The sequence below is a fragment of the Mesoplodon densirostris genome, chromosome X, assembly GCF_025265405.1.
Source record: "Mesoplodon densirostris isolate mMesDen1 chromosome X, mMesDen1 primary haplotype, whole genome shotgun sequence".
NCBI lineage: Eukaryota > Metazoa > Chordata > Mammalia > Artiodactyla > Ziphiidae > Mesoplodon > Mesoplodon densirostris.
Window position 1 is genome coordinate 46,772,792 of NC_082681.1, and position 7,978 is coordinate 46,780,769.

Consider the following 7,978-nt stretch of genomic DNA (forward strand, 5'->3'; position numbering starts at 1 on the left):
AAGCTCAAGCAGCCCTCACAGCCCCAGTCGAGCAATTTGGTGTGGTAGAGAGAGCATAAGCATTGAAAACAGACACTGGAATTAATTCTGGGCTGTATCACCTCCTAGATGTATGACCCTGAATGGGTCATTTCACCTCAGACACCTCATATATAAAAAAGGGGTAATGACAGTACTTACCTCACAGAATTGTTGTGAGAATTCAACAAAGTAATCTATACAGGGAATCTAGCACCATGACTTACATATAGTAAGCATTCATAAAAGCATTATAATAATTATTAGTAGTAGGAGAGTCTATATTTTATTCTGACCCCCAAGTCTATATCAATCCAAAGCCTCATATCCTTATCTTATAGGGTCAGTATGATAGTTTCTGTATTTCCCACCTAACAGGGCTAACGTGAAGATAACATGAAGATAAAAATGCATGCATTCAATCACCAGACTAATAATTACCAAATACTGAGCAAGCCCCTGAAAATATAGCTGTAAACAAGGCAGCCAAAGCCCTTGCTCTCTTGGAGCTTTGAGTAAAGTTGGAGGAAATAGAAAATAAATATATAAATGAAGAACTGAGATCATTCCAAGTAATGAAAAGTGTTAGAGTGTGGTAGGATCCATCCAGGCTTTGAAGTATGAAAATTAAATCACCACAACAGTGTCTGTGGTCAACATTCAATAGCATTTATCACAACTTTTTATTATTGCATTTATTTCTTGGCATATTTGTCAATCTGAACCACTGAGATGTGAATTCCAGAAAAATGGATCATGTCTGTCTGATTTATCACTGTAAACTAAGGCCCTAATAGAGCCCAGCTTGACTAATCAATACATGTGTGTTGGGGGGTAGTCAAGATGGCAGAGTAGGAGGATGCAGAGCTCACATCGCCTCACAACTAGGGCAACTACCAGGCACTGGTGGGGGACCCCGGACACCTAAGGGGATGGGAGGAATCTCCAAGTGACCAGGTAGGACATGAGGGGAATGAGCTGGGAGGAGAAGTGGAAGCTGCATGGGACTGGTGCCCCTGAGGGGCAGCTGGGGGAGAGGAGGGATTCCCACACTCAGGATGGGTCCATTCATTGTGAGGAGATTGGCGAGAACAGAGAGAGACCCTCACGGGACAGGAGGATAGGAAGGAAACAGGCCAGAATTTCCACCACCCACTCAGGCCCTAGGGAGCCTGCCGAGGTCCCAGGCCTGACGCTTCTCACTCTGAGGGCCCTGTTAGCTAGGCCGAGCCTAAGCCCCACCCTCCACCTCCCCACAGGGCCTTTTCCAGCTGTGCAGGTCCTGAGACTAGGCCCCATCCCCTGCCTAAACCCTGCTCCTGTGAAATACTTGAAGCCCCAACCCCCCAATGCCTTTTCCAGTACCATGGGCCCTGAGACTAGGCCCTCCACTCCTAATGCCCTCCCCCACTTAAGAAATGCCCCTGCCTAAGCCCTGCCTCCCCACAGCCAAGGCATTTTCTGGCTTTTTTTTTTTTTTTTTTTTGCTGTTGTGGTTCTATTTTATATTGTTGTTTTTGTTTCATTTACACTTTTACTTTTTCTAATAATTATTTTTTTCTTTTTCTAGTTTTATTTTTTTTATTCTTTATTATTGCTCTGTCCTTTTTTTTCCCATGTCACGTGGCTTGTGGGATCTTGGCTCCCAGGCCAGGGGTCAGCCCAGAGCTCCTGTGGTGGGAGCACTGAGTCCAAACCACTGGACTAACAGAGAACCTCAGACCCCAGGGAATATTAATCAGAGTGAGGCATCCCAAAGGTCCTAATCTCTGCATCAAGACCAGGCTCCACACAGCTGGCTACAAACACCAGTGCTGGACACCTCAGGCCAAACAATTAATAAGACAGGAACACAGCCCAACCCAACAATAAGAAAAATGAGATGACCAAAAAAAGTATGTTACAGTTGAAGGAGCTAAGTAAACACCTACAAGACCAAATAAATGAAGAGGAAATAGGCAACCTACCTGAAAAAGAATACAGAGTAATGATAGTAAAGATGATCCAAAATCTCAGAAACAGAATGGAGTCATGGATTGAGAAAATACAAAAAATATTTAACAAAGACCTAGAAGAACTAAAGAACAAACAAACAGTGATGAACAATACAATAACTGAAATGAAAAATACCCTAGAAGGAATCAACAGAGAATAACTGAGGCAGCAAAACAAATAAGTGAGCTGGAAGATGGAATGGTGGAAATAACTGTCAAGGAGCAGAATAAAGAAAAAAGAATGAAAAGAATTGAAGACACTCCTAGAGACTTCTGGGACAATATTAAATGCACCAACATTCGAATTACAGGGGTTCCAGAAGAAGAAGAGAAAGAGAAAGGGTCTGAAAAAATATTTGAAGAGATTATAGTAAAAAACTTCCCTAACTTGAGAAGAAAATAGCCACCTAATTCCAGGAAGAGCAGAGAGTCCCAAACAGGAAAAGCCCTAGGAGAAACACACCAAGACACATATTAATCAAACTAACAAAAAGTAAATTCAAAGAAACAATACTAAAAGAAGCAAGGAAAAAGCAACAAATAACATACAAGGGAAACAACATAAGAGTACCAGGTGATTTTTCAGCAGAAACTCTGCAGGCCAGAGGGAGTGGCAGGATATATTTAAAGTGATGAAATGGAAAAACCTACAACAAAGATTACTCTACCCAGCAAGGATCTCATTCACATTCAATGGAGAAATTAAAACCTTTAAAGACAAGCAAAAACCAAGAGAATTCAGCAACAGCAAAACAGCTTTACAACAATTGCTAAAGGGACTTCTCTTGATGGGAAACATAAAAGAAGACCCATAAAAATGAACCCAAAACAATTAAGAAAATGATAATAGGAACATACATATTGATAATTACCTTGAATGTAAATGGATTAAATGCTCCCACCAAAAGACACAGACTGGCTGAATGGATACAAAAACAAGACCCATATACATACTATCTATGAGAGACCCACTTCAGACCTAGGCACATATACAGATTGAAAGTGAGAGGATGGAAAAAGATATTCCATACAAATGGAAATCAAAAGAAACGTGGAGTAACAATTCTCACATCAGATAAAATAGACTTTCAAATAAAGACTATTACAAGAGATAAGGAAGGACACTACATAATGATCAAGGGATCAATCCAAGAAGAAGATATAAAAAATTATAAATATTTATGCACCCAACATAGGAGCACCTCAGTACATAAGGCAAACGCTAACAGCCATAAAAGGAGAAATCAACAGCATCACAATAATAGTGGGGGACTTTAACACCCCACTTACACCAATGGACAAATCATCCAAACAGAAAATAAATAAGGAACGGAAACTTTAAATGACACAATAGACCAGATAGATTTAATTGATATTTAAACAACATTCCAACCAAAAGTGGCAGAATCCACTCTCTTCTCAAGTACACGTGGAAAGAATATTCTCAAGGATAGATCACATCTTGACTCCAAATCAGGCCTCGGAAAATTTAAGAAAACTGAAATTGTATCAAGAATCTTTTCTGACCACAACTCTATGAGATTAGAAATCAATTACAGGAAAAAAACTGTAACACATGGAGGCTAAACAGTGTGCTGCTAAATAACCAAGGAATCACTAAAGAAATCAAAGAGAAAATCAAAAAATGTACAGAAATAAATGACAATGAAACCACAATGACCCAAAACCCATAGGTGGCAGCAAAAGAGGTTCTAACAGGGAAGTTTATAGTAATTCAATCTCACCTCAAAAAACAAGAAAAACCTCAAATAAACAATCTAAACTTACACCTAAATCAACTAGAGAATGAACAACAAACAAAACCCAAAGTTAGTAGAAGGAAAGAAACCATAAGGATCAGAGCAGAAATTAATAAAATAGAAAAAAGAAAACAAGAGCAATGACCAATAAAATTAAAGTTGGTACTTTGAGAAGATAAACGAAATTGATAAATCTTTAGCCAGACTCATCAAAAAAAAAAAATGGAGAGGACTCAAATCAATAAAATTAGAAATGAAAAAGGAGAAATTACAACTGACACCAGAGAAATACAAAGGATCATGAGAGATTACTACAAGCAACTATATGCCAATAAAATGGACAACCTGGAAGAAATGGACAAATTCTGGGAAAGGTACAACCTTCAAAGACTGAACCAGGAAGAAGTAGAAAGTATAAACAGACCAATCACAAGTAATGAAATTGAAACTTATTAAAAATCTTGCAACAGAAGTCCAGGACCAGATGGCTTCACAGGTGAATTCTACCAAATACTTAGAAAAGAGCTAACACCCATCATTCTCAAACTCTTCCAAAAAATTGCAGAGAAATGAACACTCCCAAACTCGTTCTATGAGGCCACCATCACCCTGATACCAATACCAGACAAAGATACCAAAAAAAAAGAAAATTACAGACCAATATCACTGATGAACATAGATGCAAAAAAACCTCAACAAAACACTAGCAAACAGAATCCAACAAAACATAAGGGTCATACACCATGTTCAAGTGGGATTTATCCCAGGGATGCAAGAATTCTTCAATATATGCAAATCAATCAATGCGATACACCACATTAACAAATTAAAGAATAAAAACTATATGATCATCCCAATAGATGCAGAAAAAGCTTTTGACAAAATTCCACAACCATTTATGATGAATACTCTCCATAAAGTGGGCCTAGAGGGAACCTAACTTAACATAATAAAGGCCATATAGAACAAACCCACAGCAAACTTTATTCTCAATGGTAAAAAACTGAAAGCATTTCCTCTAAGATCAGGAACAAGACAAGGATGTCCACTCTCAACATTATTATTCAACAGAGTCTTGGAAGTCCTAGCCACAGAAATCAGAGAAGAAAAAGAAATAAAAGGAATCCAAATTGGAAAAGAAGAAGTAAAATTCTCACTGTTTGCAGATGACATGATACTATACTTAGAAAATCCTAAATGTATCACCAGACAACTACTAGAGCTAATCAATGAATTTGGTAAAGTTGCAGGATACAAAATTAATACACAGGAATCTCTGGCATTCCTATACACTAACAACAAAAAATCAGAAAGAGAAATTAAGGAAACAATCCCATTTACCACTGCAACAAAAAGAATAAAATACCTAGGAATAAACCTACCTAAGGAGGCAAAAGACCTGTACACAGAAAATCATAAGACACTAATGAAAGAAATCAAAGATGACACAAACAGATAGAGAGATACACCATGTTCTTGGATTGGAAGAATGAATATTGTGAAAATGACTATACTACTGCAAGCAATCTACATATTCAATGCAATCCCTATCAAATTACCAATGGTATTTTTCACAGAATTAGAACAAAAAACTTCACAATTTGTATTGTAACACACAAGACCCTGAATAGCCAAAGCAATCTTGAGAAAGTAAAAGAGAGCTGGAGGAATCACGTTCCCTGACTTCAGACTACACTACAAAGCTACAGTAACCAAGATAGTATGGTACTGGCACAAAAACAGAAATATAGATCAATGGAAGAGGTTAGAACTCCCAGTTTTAAACCCATGCACCTGTGGTCACCTATTCTATGATAAAGGAGTCAAGAATATACAATGGAGAAAAGACAGCCTCTTCAATAAGTGGTGCTGGGAAAACCGGACAGCTACACCTAAAAGAATGAAATTAGAACACTCCCTCACACCATACAGAAAAATAAAGTCAAAATGAATTAAAGACCTAAATGTAACCCTGGACAGTATAAATGTCTTAGAGGAAAACAGGCAGAACACTTTGACATAAATCACACCAAGATACTTTTGACTCACCTCCTAGAGTAATGGAAATAAAAACAAACAAATGGGACCTAATGAAACTTAAAAGCTTTTGCAAAGCAAAGTAAACCATAAACTAGATGAAAAGACAACCCTCAGAGGTTGTCTTTTGAAACAGAATGGGAGAAAATATTTGCAAATGAAGCAACAGACAAAGATTAATCTCCAAAATACACAAACAGCACATGCAGCTCAATGTCAAAAAAAAAACAAACTACCCAATCAAAAAATGGGTGGAAGACATAAATAGACATTTCTCCAAAGAAGATATACAGATGGCCAAGAGGCACATGAAACAATGCTCAGCATCACTAATTATTAGAGAAACGCAAATCAAAACTACAATGAGGTATCACTTCACACCCATCAGAATGGCTATCATTAAAAAATCTACAAACAACAAATGCTGGAGAGGGTGTGGAGAAAAGGGAACCCTCTTACACTACTGGTGGGAATGTAAATGGATACAGCCACTGTGGAGAACAGTATGGAGGTTCCTTAAAAAACTAAAAATAGAACTACCATATGACCCAGCAATCCCTCTCCTGGGCATATACCCTGAGAAAACCGTAATTCGAAAAAAAAGAGATATGTACCACAATGTTCATTGCAGCACTATTTACAATAGCCAGGACATGGACACAACCTAAATGTTCACTGACAGGTGAATGGATAAAGAAGATGTGGTACATATATACAATGGAATGTTACTCAGCCTTCAAAAAGAAGGAAATTGTGTCATTTGTAGAGACATGGATGGACCTAGGGTGTGTCATACAGAGTGATGTAAGTCAGAAAGAGAAAAACATATATCATATATTAACTTATATATGTGGAATCTAGAAAAATAGTACAGATGAACCTATTTTCAGGGCAGGAATAGAGACACAGATTTAGAGAACAGATTTGTGGACACAGTGGGGGAAGGGGAGGGTTTGATTAATTGGGAGATTAGGTTTGACATCAACACACTACTACCATGGTTAAAATAGATAGCTAGTGGGAACTTGCAGTATAGCACAGGGAGCTCATCTCGGTGCTCTGTGATGATGCTGATAGGTGAGATGGGGGGCGGTAATGGGAGGGAGGTCCAAGAGGGAGGGGATATACGTATACATATAGCTGGTTCACTTCGTTGTACAGCAGAAACTAAAACAACATTGCAAAGCAGTTATACTCTAATAAAAAATAAATGTTTGTTGAATACACACATGTGTACATGTGCACACACATTCACACATACACTCATACATTTACAAATGCATATATGTATGTGTATGCTCATAAGCAAAAAGGACATGGTGAAATTTTAGCATATGAAGAATAAGGCAACATTCAGCAAACTTCCAAGAAGCAAAAATTAATTACAAAGGTGAGAATCATACAGATATCAAACTTATTAGCAACAGTGGAGTAATATAATAAAACATTAGGAAATCTTTTATAAAGTAAATACCACATAATATACAATGAGAATTTCATATCAGGGAAATGTTACTCAGACTTTCAATAGTTTCACTCTTTGAAATAAATATTGAATAATATTGTAGAGTTAAATTTTTGCTAAATAAGAAAGACAGTAATCAGATGTAGCAATGCCTTAATTTGTATCAGGAAAAATTATTTTCAACCTAGAATTATATTCAATCAAGCATAAGGCAAAATAATATTTTGGTCATGCAAAAAACCAAAAAAGCACTTGGGAAAAACTGTTTGTTGATTGAATGAATAAATCTTCCCTTTCTGGACCTCTAGCAACATTGACCATTGCCCAGGGACCAATGAGCTCTTCCTGTCCCCTGACTGCTCCAGAGTCCAACTAAGAACTTCAGCCCGTTTTCACCACAAAAGTTTATTCACATTTATATTCACTGTCCATTCAGCTATACTCACCAGATTTCAAAATAAATTTGCTCCTTGCTTCCCAATTCTTATATTCTTTGAATTTAATTTTTAGATCTTACACCACCCATGCCTACACACACACACACACACACACACACACACACACACACCTATAACAAAACAACTCTCTCCCTCCAATATCTACTATAAAGCTTCCTCGCTGGGTTTTTTTTTTTTTCTTGAACTTTTCTCCAAAACAGGGAGCCATAATCAGTAGGAGATGATGATCCCTAAATATTCCTCTTT